The following is a 22876-nucleotide window of genomic DNA, read 5'->3' on the forward strand; positions in this document are numbered from 1 at the left end:
GTTCGAGAAAGAAACAGTCAAGAGAGCTCACGGTACGGTGTACATGAGACGAGGGCTTGCCGAAGTGAGGGGCGATGACGTCACGACGTCGGACAGGCCTCGATGTTGGAGACGATGCGGAGCGACCGAACCGGAGACAACCGAACCGGAGACGACCGAACCGGAGACGACCGAACTGGAGACGACCGCTCACCGGCGCTCATCGGTCAGCCTGCATCCGAGCCGCAGTGCACGTTGCAGGAATGGTCAGCCTGCCCAGCTGGCACCTTGCGCGCGAGCCGCAGTGCTCGGTGCATATGCGGCCATTAGCTAGGTCACGAACGGTGCTCCGCCGAACTGACCAAGGAGACTCCTTGCGCGCGATCCGCGATGCTCGCGGCAAGTGGTAGCACAGCAGGTCAAGCCCCGCTGAGCTGCAGTACTCGCGTTGGCGAACGCCTTGGCGAAGAGCAACGGTCGGTCGGCAGCTCCCTGGACAGCCGCGTTCCTTGGAGCCTTGATTTTCGGCGTCCGACACGTAGGCCTGCTGTCTTCTGTCTCCCGCTGACTAGCCGCGTGTCTCGCCACGAAGCATTTCGCCACGTGCTCGCCATACGTGGCCCAATATCACTGGGCCGTCGCTGATTTGGCGAGATCACTAACATGCCTGGTCAAATCGCGAAAGAACCCGCGCGCACTTCGTCGTTATCGTTTTCTTTCACTCATCCCAATGACAAAGGACAGCACAACCGAAAACAGGCAGAAACACACGACAGCCCAAACCAAGCGCAATTACGGAACTATGCACAGGCCGGTTTCACGCGGGGAGCCGGCAACCACGGCCACAAGCTTGGACATGTACACCGCGGCCATGTGACCGATGTGACGACGGTATTGCTACCTTGCGTAAGGTTGGATAAGTGAGGAATTCTCCCGCAAAAAAACTTCGCCGTCGAAAACCCGGTACGCTAGGTAATTGAACAGATATGGCTAGTCTTAATAAAACGTTTTCAAGACGAATTCAACCCTCGTTTTTATGCTGTTGTGTCTCCGAAGTTTTTAAAGCATCGATTTTGGTCAAAAATCGGTTTTAGACGTTGAATCCATTAATACAATGTTTTGACGGCTGTGTGTGCTACCAATGGTTCTCCACTTCTCCACAAGTGAGGTACGGCGCACAGATCATTGCTGCGTCGTGCCCTGCCTTCTTGGTCATGGTAATAAAGGTTCTGCGTTTGTGCATTCGAACGAGGCTCACCGTCTCCTTCCAAAATTGCCAGGCGATGGGAAGCATTACAAAGAAGCTGCTCGAAGATGAAAGCTTCGTTGCATAATGCTAGCAATGAGACTTTTTCTTCTTACGAGGTATCTCATACTTCTACTACTGGGCCCATCGCAAACGAGGCGTGTCCAGCATGATTCGGAAGCTCGGAAAGCCTACCCTCTTCCAGACCTTGAGTATGCACGAGCTGCACGATGAGCGCCTCCCCAAAGGGATTAAAAGCCTCAAGGACACCATTAACGTGCATTGCCACGCGTTCGGCGACATTCACACCTTCTACCATGAAGAAATCGCCAGCAATGACCATGTCGTGTCGGCCCTCTACTTTGTAAGCCATTGCGCCCCTATATAATGGTGCTGCAGAGATACCTCACCGTTTCGAAAGCACCGAGTCATCGACTATTGAAGCGAATCGAGTTTCAGCACAGACAGATCGTCCACGCACACGTGCTCATCTGGCTTGACGAGACACCCGAAGAAGTGCTCGGTGACGACATGGCCTGGCCAGTCGCCACAACGCACTCGCTCATGAGACTCGACACTGATCTGTTCAAGCGGCAGTAGTGCAAAATTCCACAGCGCACTTTCACGTGCTGCAAACGCTACAACACCAAGAAGGTGTGACAGTGAGGGAGACGCGCATGCTCACGCCCACTCTGAAGCACGATGGTAACACGGTCGAGATATAAATCGGTGTTGCGTGCAAAGCTCCACCACATGCACTAGCGGCCCCAGGATATCGTCTGCGACTACTCGGAGGACTTTTTCACTCACCACGGCATTCGCTACTAGGTAGACTACTTGAAGGTGTTGAAGGAGGACATCAATCTGCCAATCGTATTTCTGAAAAGGGAGCCACGCCAAATGTTTGTGAAGACCTTCAATCTCTGGATCGCCTCCATTTTACAATCCAACATGGACATTCAGCTGATTTTGGATGCGTACTCATGCGCCGCGTACGTAATGGACTAGGTTCAACGAGGCGAACAGCGGCTTCTGTAACCTGTACAACGCATTCACAGACGTCCAGAAAGAGCACGCTGACCTCCGACTGGACAAGCTGGTGGTGGAGTTGGACGTGCGTGTGCTGAACGGCGTCGGGATGAACAGCCAGGAGGCCGGGTCGATCCTACTTCGCCTCAGCGTGCCTGAATGCAGGTGCTTCAGGTCGTCTTCGTGCCTACTATACACCCGGAGGAACGAGTCCGCATCCTCAAGGAACAGCGAGAGCTCGAAAAAGAAAATGAGAACTCCATGGACATCTGCACGCTAAACGTCGTGAAAAAGTACGCGGACTGCCACCCTCGGATGCCCCGCGAATTTTGCCGTTCACTACATGTTCACCGCCCAGCAAGTTAATATAGGCGGAGAGACGTGCACCGCATCGTCAAGCACCGCGACTATCAATGAGACAACAGTCGCAACTTTGCAAGGAAAAGGGTCACCCTCTTTCTCTCCTTTCGGTGCCAGGTCAAACTTTAGTAGAGTATATACGCGCTACGAGGCGAACCTCGATGCGAACGTGCCGAAGAAGTCTGAAAAAAAAAATCTGCTGCTTCTCCCGCAATCGAGAGTAGATTTAAGCTTAAAATGGCTACCGGCAAAGCATATTTCTGCCGCGACGCAGGCCTGAAGGCTTACTGTGTCGAAATGAAGCTGTTTTGAACGGGACCTCGTTGCAAGTCTCGTGCCGGCCAGGCAAACATCTCCCCCGCGCCGGACGCTGCCGGTCTGGTGAGGCAGCGTGCCGCCATGTCTCGAAGGAGGCGGCTCGAAAGCCGCGCCGCGGAGCTCACGGACCGCTGGCATATCATCCATATAAAAGCAACTCGCCTACTTCTCAGATGTTCGACGGTGCTTTCCGGATACGTGCTGCAAGTGATATTGCAATGTCGCGCTGAGTAAAAAGGGGCTTGCCGTAGTACCAAAAGGCACGCGGGTCATGCGGTAATCGCGAACCTGATGCATGTCATACATTCCTCTTAATGTACCTTTTAACACGAAAGTGTTTTATGCCGGGGTCCACCAAGACTTCACTGACGTATTTCCGTCACGGAAATACGTCAGCTTACAATGTACACGAACATAATACAAAGAAAGAAACCAGAAGAAAAAGTTCCACAAACATGGAAAATTTGGAAATCTAACCCACGACCTCTCGGTCCGCGACGATAGATCGCCGAGTGTTTAACCCATTGCACCACAAACGCATTTGCAGAGAGCTACACAGACGCGCCTTATATATCTAACACTCCTCCGTGTACCCGCGCTCTTGCTCGGGCCGGTGCCGCCGCCTACGAGCAGAAAAGAGAAGTACTGCATTATGACACTAACGCGCACCGACAGTGAACGCTTCGGTGGTCTCAGCACTACGACGCCTCGATGCCAGCATTCGAAGGGACGCTGGCATCAAGAAGCACTACCAACGCCACCTAGGTGGCGTTCACCGTACTCAGCACAGCGGAGCGTGGCCTCCGCAATTAGCTCTGAAAATGTTTCTGAATTTGATCGCGGAGGCTGCAATTACGACGCGCTGTACGCGCTGATTTGACTCGGTGACGATTCAGTTACGTGCTTTGTCTTGCGCGTTGTATTAGTGTGTCAGTTACGTGCTTCGTCTTTCGCGTTGTGCTAGCGTGTGCAGCGTAGTGCAGCTTCCATATGCACGACGGTTGCTCATGGTCATCGACGTTGGTAGTCGTGATGGAGGAGACGTGCCACCAGGCGTCAGCGTGGGTGCATCAACGCTTAAGGGCGCTTTAGCCACAAAACACCAATAGACATTATATATCAATGTGCAATAAACATTACACTACTTCTGTGAAGACACATTTCACTTTCGTGTTCTATACCGATTCCTATATAAGAGGGATCAACCACATCTTTTTTCACATTAAAGGAATCTCAGGGCGTCCCTGTGACATGGCTTGATTACAATCTGCAAGAAGGCTTTCTGGACGTCGGCTGGGGCTGCGAACTGGTGCTGGCGAAAGCGCAGCAACATCGTCAACATATCGTTGCTAAGGTTCGGGCTGTTTAACAGCAGAGATTAGTTTAAGTTCTTGGTTGGGCCGCGTATTGCGAACAAAAACTGCGCCTGGCGATGACGTCACCGCGAGTTGCCCAGCAACCACCTCGCGCAGCGGCGTGTGCTTCGCCTTCTCTCCGCGCCATACACATGCTGCCTTGACATGGGATGTTAAGTAGAGAGAAGGAGAGCATGCGCGCGACGCGCGCTATGCTCGGGAGCGAGAAAAAGAAAATGAGAGCGGGAGAGAGAGAGAGAAAGAAAATGTAGCAGCACCAACGAGGCAACGCGCAGAGCTGCTGCCGACCGCGTTCGCGTTTCCCCGCGTTTGCGCCGAACGCGCGCGGGGTCCATGACTGCAGCCAGCGCCGCTGGCCGCGGCTCGGCAGGTTTCGACCAGCCACTCCCCAGCAAGTGTGGAGGCGCTGCTTGGCCTTGACTTCTCCGGTGAGAAAAGTTTGGAGCCGCCGCGACTGCGGCAGAACTCTCGTTGATTCTGGGGCGAGTACATGTAGCATTGACATGGGGCGACCAAACAAGATCCGGACACCCGAAGAAGAAGCCGCTCAACGTGAAGCGCCTCGCGCCGCCAAGCGAGCATCTGCGCATCGTCGGTGAAGCGATTCGGAATACCGCGCCTAGCAGTACTTAGCATTTCCTAGCAAAACTTAGCCAAGCCTAGTAAAACCTGGAAAAAACGAGGTCGATCATCAGCTCCGCTTTTTACTCCAGCCAGCACCTCCTCTATTTTTCTAATGACAGTCAGATGCGGCTGATTCAACGGTTCACCCCTATCTCCGATCGCCCTTTCCTACTCTAACCATCGGCTAGCGTTCGCGCCTGCTTTACGGTCGTGGGGAAGATAATGATGATGATGATGATGATTTATTGGCATCCCCTTTGAAACGGGACCGGGACAATTAGTTACCTAGCCTGCTTGACTTAGTCAGGTATACTATGCATGTTCTTCAGCGTTTTTGTATACTTCTCATTATGCTTTTTCTTTTTTTTTCCAAAATCTACCTTGTACCGCTACCTATGCTTTTAAGAGATCGGCTCTTCCCTGCTTTTCTTCCACGAATACTCTAATCGTCTCTTGCATATCTTTACGGCTTATCGGTTTGATGTTTCCGTCCACTTTAAATCCAAATGCTTCTGGGAGGTATGCGCTACCCACTGGTCTCACTGGGTGAATACCTTGGCATACCATTGGGATGTCCTTAGTGGTCTCCGGATTTTTGCTGCAGCATACACATGCCTCATGTTGTTAATATTTACTCCGGTATGTTTTGGTCGTTAGGCAACCACGGATCGAGCCTCAAATAGCAAGGCCCTGCCCTTTATGTTATCATACAGATTTTTCCTTCTAATTTATTTCTTCTCATTCTTGTCAATCTCCATGGTCCTTTTTACAGCGAAGCTGTTAAGGGCTCACTTTTCGATGGTCGCGTCCGGCAATAGAAAAAAAAAAATCTCATTGGCCGTATGCTGTATGTGCGAGCGAAATCGCGCGAGGTCGAGGGACGCGCGCTTTCACGGTGAGCGAACGCACGGCGGAGAGCAAACGCGACTTATGGTCGAGCGAAAGCACGCGAGGGCGAGGGACGCGCGCTTTCACGGGGAGCGAACGCACTGTGTCGGGTTGGCCTGCTAGTTGAGGGTCATAAATACCGTGATAGATCTAGAGCTAGCGTGTTATTCAGAAGTTCGGAAAGAAATTGTAATCTAAATGTTTGTTGTCTTCGTGCCTGTAAAAGTGGTATGCCATTAGCTTGCATTAAATTAGAGGGTGAGTCTAACGCGGGAAATTTGATATATATAAACCTTACAGCCTTTCTCTGAATACGCTCAAGACTATAAATGTTACGTTTAGTATAAGGATCCCGTGTAATGCACGCATATTCTAGTTTTGGTCGGACAAGAGCGGTGTAACAGAGAAGTTTAACATTAGTAGGAGCAGTTCTAAGTTTATGTTTCAGGACACATAGCTTGCGAAAGGCAGATGAGCAAACATTATCAATATGAAGATTCCACGATAGGTTAGAAGTATAGAGTTTCTCACTATATTACCTAGAGGGAAAACTGGCGCTGCTGCGCTGTGGTATCCATGGGAATGCCGGTATATTGTGACTTCGAATTGGCATCGTTCTTGGAGAGCCAGAACGCCTTGAAGACGCGCCTGGCTAGCACCGTTCTGTCTGTCACAATGATTCATTTCCTGCTTAAACAGCACGTATCAAACTGCTTTAGCTTTATTATTACACAAAAACATGTTTTGTTTAATGTTGAGGAATTAACTATTGGATGCACAATTATATGAAAGGTAAAAAGGTTTGTGGTCGCTAAAGTTGTAGGGCAGACGACACGATTATCGCTCGCTTTGGAATAACTTGTCGTCTGTTCTTGCTTTTCTTCGATTGATCCTGCATTGTAGGTGAGTAAACTTTATTGAGAGATGTAATATGGGTGAATGAAAGCCTTTTATGTAGATTTTACTTTAAGAACGCATTATTTGCGTAGCCATATCCACGTTTAAGACGAAGCCTCGTTCAACACCAGCCAACACAAACCTCGCAGACACATATCCCGTCATTCCCATGAGGGCACGGTGTCCTTTAAGAAACTCGCATAGACGGTGGCGCCAGTTTACCCTCTAGGTGTTATAGTGAGAAACTCTATGGCTAGAAGTCAGTGTCACACCGACATATTTGTAGCAACTTACTTGCTGTAATGGTAAAGACCCTAAGAAGTAAGTATATGAAAGTGGATTATTTTTCCGAGTTACTGGAAGGCAGACGCATTTACTTATGTTTAGTGACATTCCCCATTGTTTACACAATTCATGTATATTACCCAGACTAGTATTGAGGTCGTTGAAATCGTTAGTGCAAATAATTTCCTTAAACAGGACACCATCATCACCAAATAATCTGATTGCTACACCAGGTTTAACAATATCAACAATATCATTAATGTACAATAGAAATAGCAAAGGGCCTAGCACAGTGCCCTGTGGTATGTTTTGGTCCTTAGACAACCGGCTCGAGCCTCAAATAGCAAGGCACTGTCCTTTGTGTAATCGTAGAGATCTTCCCTTCTAATTTCTTTCTTCTCAATCTTGTAAATTTCCATTGTCCTCTTTGTTTCCATTCTTTGCATCTAATTCACGGTCTCTATTTCTCTCACTTTCTTTCTGATGACGCCTGGTTGTCTATTTACAGTTTCGATTATCCTGTACTTGGTTGCCAACTTCCTTGACATCTTCCTCCATTCTGTGTCCATGCTTTTCATGTACAGCTACTTCTGCACTTCAGCCGCCCATTTATTTTCATCCATGCCTTCGTGCTTAAGAATGTCCCATAACAATTCCCTGTCTACGTTGTCACAGGCTCCTTTAATATCTAGAAATGCTATCGATAAAGGCCTATTCTGAGCAACTGAAATCTCTATACACTGAGTTTGCACTCTATGCACTCTATGCACAGGCATGCAAGATGAAGTCCGTGCGCGTGACTATCGGCGATCATCGTCTTCGTCAGTCCTGTCATCATCGTTTGCTACTGCAGCGCCTCGTAGCATGACCCCCGGCGGCGAAGGCGCTGTCCCGTCGCTTGGTAGGTACGAGGGATGTCGCTTCAGTCGAGCGACGTGAACGATATCCGAGAAGCATCCCGGTTGTATCTCGTAGGTCACGTCTGTCACTTGACGCAGGACATGGTACGGGCCTGAATAGGGCAAAATGAGCTTCTCACAAAGACCAGCTCACCGAGCTGGTTTCCAAAGAAGCACGATGTCACCAGGGTTAAAGTGGGCATCGCGGTGACGAGCGTCATATATGCCTCGTTATTTTTGCTGGGAAGTGGTCAGACACAGGTGTGCAATCTTACGTGCCTCTGCAGTTCTAGATATGGCATCACGATACACGCTATATCGAGAACGGCTGGGAGGATCGTGTCAAATGCTAGTATAGGGTCTCGTCCATACATTTATTTTAAACTTTACAATTTAGGATTTTAAACTTTACAAGATGTACACTGAATGTGTATTAGACTAATTTGTAGTTTAATACGTTTCGTGTTATACCACGAGGGGACGCTCGCCCTCCTTTTTTTCCCCTCCTGATTGGATTGGCGCGGCTCAAAACGTGCTTGCGCTAGCATTTCCGAGCACAGATTGGTGCGCGCGTGGTTTTCGTCACTTAGCTTTCAACAGATCGCTCGTTGCTCCTTCTCTTTCGTCTGGATTGAATTGGTGCGGCTGCCTGCGTGCTTGCGCTCCCATTTCCGAGCACAGATTGGTGTGCGCCTGGTTCTCACACTGGTCTTTCAACAGATCGCTCGTTGCTCGCGCTAAAGTAAGGCTGCGAGACGAAGTGAGCGTCGGCTAGCACAGAAGTAGTTCGCCGAGCGCTTAGCGTCTAAGCACGCAGTAATGACGGAAATCAATGGGTCAGAAAAGTACGCTTTATTTTCTTTTATTTTGTGATTCACCTTCATACTGGCTAGCGCCGTGCGATGGCTTATAACAACCGCAAGAAGGAGTCTTTATAGTGGGTAGCCCGAGTGACCGTGGCTTCTAACAAACGCAAGAAAGTGTCTTTGCAGCGCCCGTGGCCGTTGACTGCCATCACATCCATCCCAGGAGAGATTGCAGCGTCGGTGCAGTTACCCTGTAGCCACCGCTGACGAGGTGGAGCTTCACTTTTTGACAGTAACTTTCTTTTTTTTTGCGTGTGAACGCCCGTGATGGGGTCCGCAAAGTTCGCTCTGTGGTTTACTGCCTCCCAATGCGCATTCAGGCACAGCCCCGTTACCATCTACTAAATGTGGGATACAGTTGTATGCGGACCATTCGGTACTATAAATAATGGTCCCCGGTTGAACATTGGCTGCAATAATGGCGCCTAGCGTCGCCGCCTTTCGTCGGCCGACCTTGAACAAGTCGCAGCACCCCTCTGGTTGCGCAGACCATGCGGAAGATCCATAGGCCACCATCATTAACACGGCCGTAATTTTGGCGACTCGGTGAAACGTTGTCGCCCGTCATTAGGCGGCCTCGACTGTACTTTTGCTCACCGCGAAGAAGGTACTCGTAAATTTGCGCTATCTTCCCGGGGCCACCGAGTGGAGCTCGCGCCAGCATTTCGTCCCTCGCGACCTCACGGAGGTATTTCCTGCAGTCGGCGATAATGTGCTCCGACAGAGGAAACAAGTCGCCGGTCATCTCCTTCAACAGCCATATGTATACGCTTTTGCTCACGCAGTACGTGAGCCAAATCATTTGCCGCCTGGAGGGGTGGTCGTTCAGACGGCCGAGGCGGACCGTGTTGGCGAAGTAACTTCCTTCGCTTCTCTGCCCGTGCAGTACAGCTGTACCGTACAACAACGACAACTGCTTTCGGCACCTGTTATACCGGAAGGCAGCCCGGCGTCCATTCTGTGTCTTCTTATATAATGTGACCACTTCTCCTTCACAGGTAGGTCAGTCCGGGTTGAACCCCAGGTGCTCTCAAGTGCTCGCAGGTGCCCCAGTACTCCAATGACAACACCAGAACTGGCCTGGCGCTGGGGCGCGGTGGAAGACCAGCACTTGAAGCCGGACGGAGCCAATAAAGTGATCGCACGAACGATTCCTCCGCAGCCTAGTCACACCAGTCTGTGCTGGGAAAGCAAAATTTGCCCGCCACGCTATCTCCACAGACGAAGGCCTTCGTCTAACTCGTCACGCAGCCAGCGCACTCACGTTTTGGAAAGGCAAAAATGACGCTGAAACTCTACGTCGGACATGTAGGTGAACGGGTCCAGACGGTCATATTGACGCTTGCGGCCACTGGATGCGATGACACAGGCTGCTGCCGCCGCCACCATGTTCCCGAGTTTAACTCGAGGGGGGTTTCGCGATGTACGAGTTTGGCACGAGTTCGTGTTTCAATCAAAACCATACGTCACGCCCCGCGCGAGCCATGTAACTCTTGTGTGCGCGCCCACCACGGTTGGGCCACGCCCAACTTATTTTCCGACAACAGCGACGTGGTGCGGAACTGAGAGACATCAACAATCTTGACCGCCGCCAGCAAATACGCACAGCACACTGTCATCAGTGATGTACTGAGAACCACTATCAAAAACAAAGCGGCGACTTTCGCTGGCTTATGCATCTATCTTCTTAGGCTGTGATGCCTAAGAAGATAGATAGAACTCAGCGCTACGTCACATTGTAGCGACGTAGCACACAGCAAATAATTATGGGCACGACACTGCAGCTGCTTGCAAGGCGTTGATGCGCCGTGGTGGATGACGATGCTGAGCAGTACGTAGTGTTTTCCAACGTCAAGGTATCGCAGCTGTTTGAGATGGCTGCTCTGTCATCGGTGATGTATCGGACCCGCCGTGTTGCTCTCCATGACGACCCAACGGCTGGACATCTCGGTTTTTCACGCACTCTCGCGAGGCTACAAGAAAAATACTACTGGCCTCGCCTCTCTGCCGACGTCGCCCATTACGTAAGGACATGCCGCGACTGTCAGCGACGCAAAACATCGCCGACAAGGCCAGCCGGACTTCTACAGCCAATCGAGCCACCTCGCCGACCGTTCCAGCAGATCGGGATGGACTTACTGGGGCCTTTTCCGGCGTCGACGTCCGGAAATAAATGGATCGTCGTCGCTACGGACTACCTCACCCGCTACGCCGAAACAAAAGCCTTGCCCAAAGGCAGTGCCGCGGAGGTAGCCCGATTCTTCGTTGAGAACATCCTCCTGAGTCACGGTGCCCCAGAAGTCCTCATCACCGACAGAGGCACGGCCTTTACGGCAGAACTAACTCAAGCCATCCTGCGGTACAGCCAGACAACCCATCGCCGCACCACCGCCTACCACCCGCAGACGAATGGCCTCACCGAGCGCCTAAATAAAACCATCGCCGACATGCTGGCAATGTACGTCGACGTCGAACACAAGACGTGGGATACCATCTTTCCGTACGTGACCTTCGCATACAACACGGCCGTGCAAGAAACGACGCACATGGCACCGTTCAACCTGGTCTACGGAAGGAACGCGGCAACGACGCTTGACACCTTGCTACCAGAGGTCACTGACGAAGAAAATCTCGACGTTGCCACTTATTTGCAGCGTGCCGAAGATTGTCGACAGCTCGCCTACCTGCGCATCAAGAACCAGCAGAGGACCGACAGCCGACACTGCAATCTACGACGACGCTACGTCGAGTACCAGCCCGGCGACCGTGTTTGGGTCTGGACTCCGATACGCCGAAGAGGACTTAGCGAGAAACTGTTGCGTCGCTATTTCGGACCATATAAGATAATCCAACGTATTGGCGCACTGGACTATGAGGTCGTGCCAGACGGCATTTCGCAATCACAGCGGCGCCGGGCACGACCTGAAGTCATCAACGTGGTGCGTCTTAAGCCTTTCTACGCCCGCTGACGAGCTTATAGGTACTTTGTTACTTTGTTATTTTCTTTCTTTATTACGCGTCGTTTTGTTTTCGCTTTCGCGTTTGTTTGTAGCATCGGGACGATGCTTTTTAAGGGGAGGGTATTGACACGTATACATGTTTATCTTTCGCCGATGGCCGCTTTCCACCGGCTAACATATGTTAAACGTTATCGCTCGGCGCAGGACGCGCCTGTATCGGAAGTTTCTAGAACGTTATCGATGCTTCTTTCCGTTGCCTGTTTTCACCGACGCTTATGTTATCTGATTGTAGGAGCGACGCGAATTGTCTAGAACTTTCTGGAAGACACGCGCGTACCAGGGATTATTCTTGAACCTTCGATGACTCAGGTATAAAAGCCGACGCGTTTTGCCGCTGATCAGATTTTCGACGATCGCCGACTGTGTTCGCCGCTATCGTTGTGCTTTGAGTGTAGCTTGCTTTTGTGGGCACAGGTTCGTCCAATAAACAACCAGTTTCGTCATACACAGTTTTGCGACTGTTTTATTTACCGTCACTACTCCGTGACAATATATACTCTTTAGGTGCGGGCACTTCTCGGCTTGCTTGCGAAACGCGATCGACCCGATAAAGTGCCAAGGGCGCGCGTCTATCGGGGCGGTGACGGCAGCGGATACCTATCGGCGGAACGACGCAACTTCAGTTAGAACGCAGGCGAGAGCGTGCGCTGACAAGGAACGCGCGCATGCGCTTTCCCCGGTGACCTACTTACGTGCGTCACTCAATCATTTCAAATTTCCCGGGAACCGCCGGTTGCTATAACAACGGGAGATTAAACCAATAAAAAGCTTTCTGTGTTGAAGTAGCGTCGTACTGCCGATAGGTATCTGCTGCCGTCATCAGGCCCATCGGCTTGCGCCTTTGCTACTTTATCTGGTCGATCGAGTCTGGCGAGTGTCCTCACCTAAAGTGTATATATCTTACACCGTGATAGCACCCCAGGTGTCAGGATGGCGAAGGGAAGCGATTTGATCGTGCTGGCCATGATGACGGAGCGCTGTCGTCTTCATTGTGTACCGTCACTGCGGAACTACGACCTGCACGTCGGATGTTTCGATAGCTTGGCCGAGGCTGCGTGTTCCAAGCTCTGCGACAATCGTGGTAAATGTGTGCAAGCATTTGGGCCTGTCATCGGAAATGCACCATTCTGCGGAACTCTGATAACGAGGGGGAACGTATGGGCTTCTGGATAGCCCAGGTGCTGCGAGTGGGTGGGTCCGTTGACTTGACAAGGCCTCAGTAAACCTGCGTCTGCTAGTTCTTGACGTACAACTGTCTGGATAAGGGAAATTGTGGCATGGGACTCGTCGGGGGTACGCAGCTGAAGGGCAACTGGGGAGGCAGCTTCAATCTCGCGGCGGATTATGCACACATATTGTCGTGTGCAGCAGGAACGGATGGGAGACGGAGGTCCTCGCAGGTAGACGTCGAAGCCGTGTTCGGAAGACGGCTAAAGTTCGGACTAATGCGGCGAATTTTTGCTTCTTCAAAGCTTGGCATTGGTTGATAACGTCTTGCACTGTGGAAGAGTTCTTAAAAGCCAAGAGTGTAAACACGTCATCCGCGATAAGTTTGAGGATATGGGCAACTGTTTCCACTTCTGGCATCTTGTCATCGAATTTGCGTTAAAACGCGAGCACGTCCTGAATGTACGACACATAGGACTCGTTGCAAGTCTGAGTGCGGCGTGCAAGTTCTTTCTGCGCAGCATGACGGCGTCCGATGGGCTTGCCGAACAGATCGATGAGCCTTAGCTTACATTCTTCCCAGTTCGTAATTTCCTGTTCGTAATTCAGAAAGCACACTTGTGCCGTGCCCACCATGTAAAATATGATGTTCGCTAGCGTCAGAGTAGGGCCCCAGTTCTTGCTAGTGCTGACCCGTTCGTACAGTTGAAGCCAATCTTCGACGTCGGTGTTGTCAGAGCCGGAAAAGATACCTGAGTCACGTTGTTGTGTGAATACGATGGGGCGGTTGGCGGCGGTTGGCACGGTTGGTGCCCTGCCCGAAGCTTTCTCGTCCCCGCCTTGGGCTAGCATTCTGGAGGCAGCCAAGTAGCATCCGCTGCGTAAATCCGTCTTGATACATGAAAATCACGCACCTCCAGCAAAATTTTCTGGGGATAAAAGGCGCTAGACGATATATTTACAATATATATTCAACGACCAGAAGACAGAAGAGCCCGTGTGCGACTATCGGTGGTCATTGTCTTCGTCAGTCCTTTCATCGTCGTTCCGTACTGCAGCGCCTCTAAACGTCTGCCTCGCCTCAACCCATTCTGTATTTCCCCAATACATCGTTTTTCTCAACCCACTTTGACGGTTCTGATTATAAGTGTTGCATTGACATTCTGTATATCACCGACGTTACTGTAACTGGCCTGTACGAGCTCATCTTATCCTTATCCATTTTGCCTCTCTAGATGAGGTTGCCTCTTGATGAGACCTCCTTGTTAACCCCTTTGCCTCTAGATGAGACCTCCTTCTGTATACTAAACACTTGTAATATGTCCCAACCTTTAATAATAAATTTCTGATTCTGATCTTGCTCTCGTGCCATCCAGCCCGAATTTAATTCGTTCTAATCACTCAATCAATATAATTCGTTCTAATCACTCAATCAATTTAATTCGTTCTATGGCATTAGTCAACAGTGCCTTGCTCTTTGGACCGATGTATTGGGATTTCATCGGCTCCTGTTGCCGTGTTATTAGGGACATTTTCTGCTGCCTTCTTCCAATAAAATCTTTCTGTGCTAAATTTTCACCTTTCAGGCCTATCCGTTGTTGAAGGATCTGTTGTCGGAACTACGCTTTTTCTCGTGCTGCGGTTATTCCTTAACGCTGTGATGTACCGCAGCGCATCGTCTCCTTCGTAGACGTTACCGTCTTCATCCCTTATAGCCGTCTGCGAGGTTTTAGTACGAGCTCCGAGTGTTTTTATATGGTTCCAGAATATTTTTGGGGCGCCTTCATCTCTTTTGTGAATGTTATGCACCCAACCTTCACTCGCGCATCTAATTTTACTTGCACGAGCTCACTAGCCACCCTTTTCTTTCCTCGGTATGTGTTCCATCTAAGCAGCACCTCTTGTTTTTGTAATCCCAACCTTTTGGCTTCTCAATGAACCCTAGACCCCTCTTTACGCGCTTCTATAGCTTCCTTTATTTCATTGTTCCACCACTGACGCGGTTTCCTCTGTCCAACTCAACAACTGTTTTGCCATGTCTTCCTTATTTCCTGGTGCATAACGTCTACCAGTTCCTTATATTCTCAGGCTACTATAGGGAAAGCCTCAAGTTTCTTCTGTATGTTTTTTGCGATCTGTGTTATTTGCTCTTCATTTTTTTTAAATATTGAGGCCATTGCTTCGTGTTCTGCGTTCATGTGTACCTGGGAGCTGGAAGAACGCCAACATTATACTAATCGATAAGAACGGAGACGTTAAAGAATTGAATAATTACAGACCCATGAGCTTGCTTTCAGTATTGTATAAAATATTCACCAAGGTAATTTCCAATAGAGTCAGGGCAACACTTGCCTTTAGCCAACCAAGAGCAGAGGCTGGCTTCAGGAAGGAATATTCTGCGATAGATCATATCCATGGATGAGGTAATCGAGAAATCAGGTAATCGAGAAATCTGCGGAGTACAATCAACCTCGCTATATGGCTTTCATATATTATGAAAAGACATTTGATTCAGTAGAGATACCAGCAGTCATAGGGGCATTGCGGAATGAAGCAGTACAGGAGGCATACGTGAATATATTGGCAAATATCTACAAAGATTCCACAGCTAGCTTGGTTCTTCACAAGAAAAGTAGAAAGTTATCTATCTAGAAAGGGTCAGGGAGGGAGACACAATCTCCCCAATGCTATTCACTGCATGCTTAGAAGAAGTATTCAAGCTCTTAGACTGGGAAGGCTTAGGACTGAGGATCAACGGCAAATATCTCAGCAACCTTCAGTTTGCAGATGATATTGCCCTATTCAGAAACAATGGGGACGAATTATAAAACATGATTGGGGACCTTAACCGAGAGAATTTAAGGGTGGGGTTGAAGATTAAGATACAAAAAACAAAAGTAATGTTCAATAGCCTGGCAACGTAACAAGAATTGAGGATCGCCAGTCAGCCTCTAGAGTCTGTAACGAAATGCGTTTATCTAGGTCAATTACCCACAGGGGACCCTGATCACGAGAAAGAAATTTACAGAAGATAAAAATTGGGTTGGAGTGTATACGGCAGACATTACCACATCCTGACTGGGAGCTTATACCACTGTCGTTGAAAAGAAAAGTGTACAATCATTGCATTCTACCGGTGCTAACATATGGGGAAGAAACTTGGAGGTTTACAATGAAGCTCGAGAACAACTTAAGGACCATACAAAGAGCGATGGAACGCAACATGTGAGGCCTAACCTTAAAAGACAGGAAGACAGAGGTGTGGATCAGAGAGCAAACGGGGATAGCCGATATTTTAATGGACATTAAGAGAAAAAACTGAAGCTGGGCATGCCATGTAATGAGTAGGATTGATAACCGGTGGACCATTAGAGTTACACATTGGATACCAAGAGAAGCGCAGTCGAGAGAGGCAGAAAACTAGGTGGGGTGATAATGTTATGAAATTTGCAGGCACAAGTTGGAATCAGCAAGCGCAAGACAGGGGTAGTTGGAGATCGCAGGGAGAGGCCTCCGTCCTGCAGTGGACAAATATATAGGCTGATGATGATGACGATGAATGCGCCGACGTGGCCCAACTACAAAAAAAGAAAACTTCGGAATCAGTCATGTCACACTGATGTACTCTCGCTGGTATTTCGGCATAAAATTAAAAAATGTATTTTTCTCTTCTAAATTCGACATTTTACCGCGAATTTAACGGCAATATACTCTCACTGAATGTTTTATTAGTCTTAACTGATATAGTGTTTTCGTTTAGAGTCCTCTATGGGTGTATCAAATTGTGAGCAGGCACTTCGGTGCTCCAAGCAAGGTTGATTACTTTCCGCGTATATAGCCGTTTATGTGCCCATGCTCCATTTCTGGCACACCTTTTGCGATCGTCAAAAAGTAAAAGTTGCAGGACAGCCGAACTATTATATGCCTAAAATGGCGTTGGGTTGCTGGAATATTGCGCAGATAACGAGCAGTTGTTTGCACCCAGATTTCTACATGTCCCAAAAAAGTAACGGGCTACAATTGCAATTACTTCTTATCAAAAACGTAAATATTTACGGTTATCAATTACTGCCCCAAGAAAGTGATTACGCAATTACTGAAACGTAATCGGTTACTTTAACGTCACTTTCTTCCCTAAGAACATTGCAGAAATGCGCTAAATAGGACGAGGTGGCCTGCTTCATTCAATGTGTCTTCTGCAACCGTTCACCTCTGGTTTGGCTTCGCAAGAATTGCTTTTTCAGTTTTATGCGACAAATTGTGTGTGTGTGTGTGTGTGTGTGTGTGTGTGTGTGCGTGCGTGCGTGCGTGCGTGTGTGTGTGTGTGTGTGTGTGTGTGTGTGTGTGGTGTGTGTGTGTTTGTGTGTGTGTGTTGTGCGTGTGTGTGTGTGTGTGTGTGTGTGTGTGTGTGTGTGTGTGTGTGTGTGTGTGTGTGTGTGTGTGTGTGTAGGCATCCGCAGCGACACTGAAAACTTTCTCAATGCAGGCGCTGGGGAGAAAGGTTGCGTAGCGACATATGAACACCTTGCTCAAAAGATTGTGGTTACTCGACTCGATGCCGCGATGCTGTGATCTAAGGTCTCGATGAAGCGCAGCTCTTAACGACAGCTGGAGGCATTGTCAATAAGAGTAGTGAAAATCTGAAAAAAATAGTATTAGGTGATTTACTGGCAATAGTGTCCGAAGGTACCATCACTATCGAGCTATAAAAGGACATTTTTAATTTGACGACTAATATTAAGTGTGATTCACTAGTTATCCAATGATATTAAAACAGCAAATTGTCACAGACGCCAGCATTCTTTTACATTACTTGAAATGGTTGGTAAATCTTCAACGCAATTTAATGTAAATATGTATTTCATTCATCATTGTAAATACTTATCATGTGTTACAATCAGTATTGGAGTCGTGTAATAGTAACGAGGTATGTACATATCTGTTTACCGGCCAAAAACTTCTCTCTATCTGAAAAGACTCTCTCGTCTCTCTATATCTGAAAAGTCATAGTCATTTCTGAATGGAGTTGACTGACTGCTACAGTTGATAGCATGGTTGATATCAAAGCTTTCGCAGCTGATCTTTACACATTTTTTTTTATTTCTGACTTCTTTTTCTGTTATGTTTAGAGATCAGTGTGTAATGTTTCCTTGTATTCTTCTACGATGCCATTATCGCTATGCTAAAGGCTTCATTTTAGGCTGGGAATGTCCATTAATATTCTGATGTATCTCATTTCTTCCTTTTTGCTAATTTTTGTACAATTTTTTAAATAAGTAGTGCTGTGGTTTGTTTCAGTTTGTGGTATGTATCCCCCCTTAAATGGCGCTATGGTTTTAAGAGAATAAAATGTAGGTAACAGAGAAAGCCTCACGGCGGCTGTGGACGGTAATGCGTTTAGCATTGAATCAATGCAGTGACACAGCTTATTGCCGCCGTGGAAACGAATTGCGTACGAGCATGTACTGCAGCGGTATTTCTCTTCAGCGCTTGCCTTAAAGCACTCGCCGCCATCTAGCAGCGCCGCCGCGAAGCTTGCGCATAGCCTCCGAAATGCATGGCACGCACCTGCGTTCGCACACTGAATCATACGGCAACCGGGCTCCTCTCTCGCGCTTCTTTCTGGACACGCGGCGCCAGTTAGTGGCTTGTGCCGAGAAGTCCGCGTGTGGACACCGAGGTAAGAAGCGTGGCGTGCAGGTGCCTGCGAACGCTGATAATTGTCCCCTCTCTAGCGGCACACTCGGTGGCCCATAATCAGTGACGCGAGTTGGCGAGAGGTTTATGGAAGAACGGCACACCTCCTGGCACGTAGATAGTGATCTAAGTTGGCATCAAAGAGGTTGATTGAAGGCCATCACAGACCTCGTCGAACATGCCGAGTGTCACATAGTTTGATTGTAGAACGGTGCACACACACGCGCGCATCTACAGTGACCCACGTCAGCGTGAAAGAGGTTGGTTGAAGAGCGGCACATACATACATATTGCCACATACTCAGTGGCCAAAGTAAGTCCAACGGTCAATTTCGAACCCTGTTCCTTCAGCACAGCAGACCGATGCCCTGCCCTACCCACTGTATGAATGTGTGCGAAGTAGCCAAAGAAAGCTAACGCAATAATGAAAATAAAAACGCTTAGAGAAATTAAACAGCCGATCTTGTTGACTACAAAGGCCGCCTATAAACGTTTCCAGGAATAGGCGAGATAAGTTTATTATGAGAGAAATGCCAGAAGTCGAACTTCCAAGAGAAATGTGCTAATCTACAAATACGTCATGTCCATGTGATCGAAGCGTCGCTGCATGATGATGATTGTGGGTAGGAGGTAACACATTACGTGCTTTTATCCCCTTTGGCTGTTCCGGCCAATTTAGGTGTCCCCTGCTGCTTCACCTGTCAGCTTGTTTCTTAAAACAATGTAACTGGTTACATGTGATTTGTTACTGAAAACGGAATTGAATTACATCAAATGTTACCGAGGAAGCAAACTAATTGTTAAATTATAACACTACACAAACATAATTGATTACAAGTAATCAATTACATATAATTCGTTGCGTACAATTCTGCTTACACCACCTTAATTCGTTGTTACGGTTGCAATTGCCGCCAAATTTTATATCATTGCATGAAAGATTGCTTTGTCGGCTTGGGCCGAAGTAGCGTTATCTTATCAATATTTTAAAAATTCAGGGGCTTTACGTACCAAAACCACAATATGATTATGAGGTACTGCGCAGTGGGGAACTGCGGATTAATATTGATCTCCTGGGCTTTCTTAACGTGCCCCAAATGCACGGGGCACGGGCGTTTCCGCATTTCACCGCCATCGAAATGCGGCCGCCACTGCCGGGATTCGATCCCGCACCCTCGGCTTGGTAGCGCAATGCCATAGCCACTACGTACACCAAGGCGGGTAATCAATAGTGCTATAACTGGTTGCTTCTCCTATTCAAGCACACCGCGCTTGTCAGGAAACTGCTTATACTTCAGTTGCAGATTCACACTCTGGTGTGTGTTACGAACTTCGGAGTGGCACCGAGCGTCGCTCTGAAAAGCTTTGTAGGCCTATCAGACGTATCGCCTAATTATGGAGTCATAATGTTTATCCTTACTAAAACAAAAATACAGTTTCGTAGCAGTATATATCTTTACGAGAGCGTTACCAGTCAACATTTCCGTCTGAAAGCTTTGTATATGCTTTTGTATCCGCTATCCACTTCCTACACTTGTCTCGCAAGGAGCGGCTAGCACCTACCCATTAAATTAAACCTGGTTTACATTCTGTTTACAGAATATGAAGTTTTAAAAACGCACATGCCAGATTATTTATCTAAAGCCCATCAAAACGTACGAGCATTGGGACATTGCCTCTACGCAACAAATCTATGTGCATTTCTCGAAATGACGTGTTGAGCCGTGTCTAGTGCATGTTAGTATTTAAACATGAACGTTAACTGTTTGATGGTGCCGAAACTGCACAGTGGCGTATGAATTACTCCACAATGCAGGGCTACAGATCAATTTCCGGCAGTTCTTTAATCTTCATGATGCACTAGCGTTGTTGCGTTTTGCCCCAATGTCAATAATCGGAAAGTCTGTGTCTTCCTTATTTTCCACGTCGGTCCTGCGCTCACGAGTTATGGTAGTACTAGACGACTTATGAAAGTCTGTACTTTGTCTCACCAACTTCACGCATAGCAGCTGAGTGTAGGGCTCTTGTCAGTTAATCAGTAACGGCAGGAAAATGTGGGCTCTGAAAAGAAAGGAAATCTCCCCCATTGTGCGCTGCCATTCTTTGCGAGAAGCCTAAATATTTAAAAATTGAGTTCTGGCGTTTTATGCGCCAAAACCAGGACCTGATCTGAGGTAGGCCATAATGAGGACCGAAATAATTCCGACTACCTGGTGTTCTTTAACGTGGACCCGTAGCGCGGTACAATGGTTGCCCTGAGGCCGCGATCGAACCCGCGTACTGGAGTTCACAGCAGCGCAACTCCGCCGCTACTCAGCTACCACGGCGGCTTCCGGTAAACGTTTATTGAGTAGGCATCGCGCCGTGGGGGGTTAAAGGTGGGCAATGGAGAAGAATTTTCTGGTTCTGCACTCATGGTAAATCAGGCGACCCGTAGCTTCCACTGGACCACACGGAGTTGCTGAAATGGAGCCTAGTTGTTGCATCAAAACATGGCTAATAAACGTTTTGTTGTCCTTCCGCTTCGTTTTCTCATGCAAACATTTTCCCCGCTGTGTCACGCGGTACAGCTAAAGGAATGTAGTTCATGTAGTCACTATTCACATGCCTTATCTTGTAAGCCAACGAATGCTAATGAGAGCCAGCAGTAAATGGTGCACTTCATTTGAACTACGAATAATTTGAACGTCCGGGTGACAAAATTGGGCACGAAGTTTAGGAATGTAAATGAAGTTACTGGCCTCCGGTTAGCATAACGTTACTTAGTTAGCGCCGGGGCAAGTTGAATTGGTAGGTGCTAGCCGCTCCTTGCGAGGCAGGTGTAGGATGTGGATAGCGGATACCAAAGCATATACAAAGCTTTCAGACGGCAATGTTGACTGGTAACGCTCTCGTAAAGATATCTACTGCTACGAAACTGTATTTTCGTTTTAGTAATGATAAACATTATGACTCTATAATTAGGCGATATCTTGTAAGCCAACGAATGCTAAAGAGAGCCAGCAGGAAATGGTGCACTTCATTTGAACTACGAATCATTTGAACGTCCGGGTGACAAAATTGGGCGCGAAGTTTAGGAATGTAAATGAAGTTACTGGCCTCCGGTTAGCATAACGTTACTTCGTTAGCGCCGGGGCAAGTTGAATTGGTAGGTGCTAGCCGCTCCTTGCGAGGCAGGTGTAGGATGTGAATAGCGGATACCAAAGCATATACAAAGCTTTCAGACGGCAATGTTGACTGGTAATGCTCTCGTAAAGATATCTACTGCTACGAAACTGTATTTTCGTTTTAGTAATGATAAACATTATGACTCTATAATTAGGGGATACGTCTCATAGGCCTACAAAACTTTTCAGAGCGACGCTCGGTGCCACTAATAGCCTTGCTGGGATAAAGTAGTGCCATGAAATGTACTTGTCCGAAATGTGAAAATCAGTTACGTGCTTTTTGGTTCGTGTTCAAGCAGGGCGCCCGGGTTTGGTTTCAACATCCTTGTAGAGTTTGTGCCGACCTCATGCAGGCTCCGTTCATAAGTGTAATAGCCGAAACCAGTTATCAAAAATTAGCCAACATTTCTCACTTAGCGCATTATACGTAAGTTGTTGCATTATCATTAGTTTCTCATGTACAAGAAATACATATTGGCGCGCACAATGCAATAAAGTCATTTTGAGAGGCTTACGTGATTTGTCCCATGTGGTCAGGTTTCGTCTGAATGTAAAAAAAAATACACAGAGTGATTAAACAGTTGTTATTAGGCACTGTTTTAAGAAGGCAAAACGATTTAAATTTCTAGGAATACTATTAGCTACTTTATCTTCGCAAAGGGAGTACCAGTCAATACTGTTGCTGGAGCCAACGTAACGACCAGAGGACTCCTCGACTGCTTTTCGTCAGAGCAGCGATTGACAAAGAGAAGTACCGTTGTTGAAACGGTGGATGAAGCGACAATATTTGTTCATCAAATTATATTAAATTTAGGACTCTACTATGCACTTCCATTTTCTAACAGCGGAGCTGCTTAAAGGGCCCTTAAACCACCCAGAGGTCGAAATTTAGTTCTGGTGTTGCAGTTGTGCACGAGTCTACAACAAACACGTAGTCGCGAGAATTTTTCGAAATCGTGCCGTAATAGCGGAGTTACACACGTTTGATGATCGACAAACGGCCCTCGCTCGTTTCGCTTTTCGCTACTCTCCTCGTCGGCTGCTCTCCCCTCCTCGCC

At 48.1% G+C, this 22876-nt stretch overlaps 1 long non-coding RNA gene across 1 annotated transcript in view; it reads right to left on the reverse strand.

Annotated features, from left to right (window-relative positions):
* The window catches only part of LOC125943758 (uncharacterized), a 54783-nt gene extending 32419 nt beyond the window's left edge, over nt 1-22364 (reverse strand). Inside the window, exon 1 of the long non-coding RNA XR_007465878.1 lies at nt 22334-22364. This is a non-coding gene — a long non-coding RNA (uncharacterized LOC125943758). The remainder of the gene's footprint in view (nt 1-22333) is intronic.
* Between the last annotated feature and the right edge of the window lie 512 nt (nt 22365-22876).

The sequence above is a fragment of the Dermacentor silvarum genome, chromosome 3 (genome assembly GCF_013339745.2).
Source record: "Dermacentor silvarum isolate Dsil-2018 chromosome 3, BIME_Dsil_1.4, whole genome shotgun sequence".
Lineage (NCBI taxonomy): Eukaryota > Metazoa > Arthropoda > Arachnida > Ixodida > Ixodidae > Dermacentor > Dermacentor silvarum.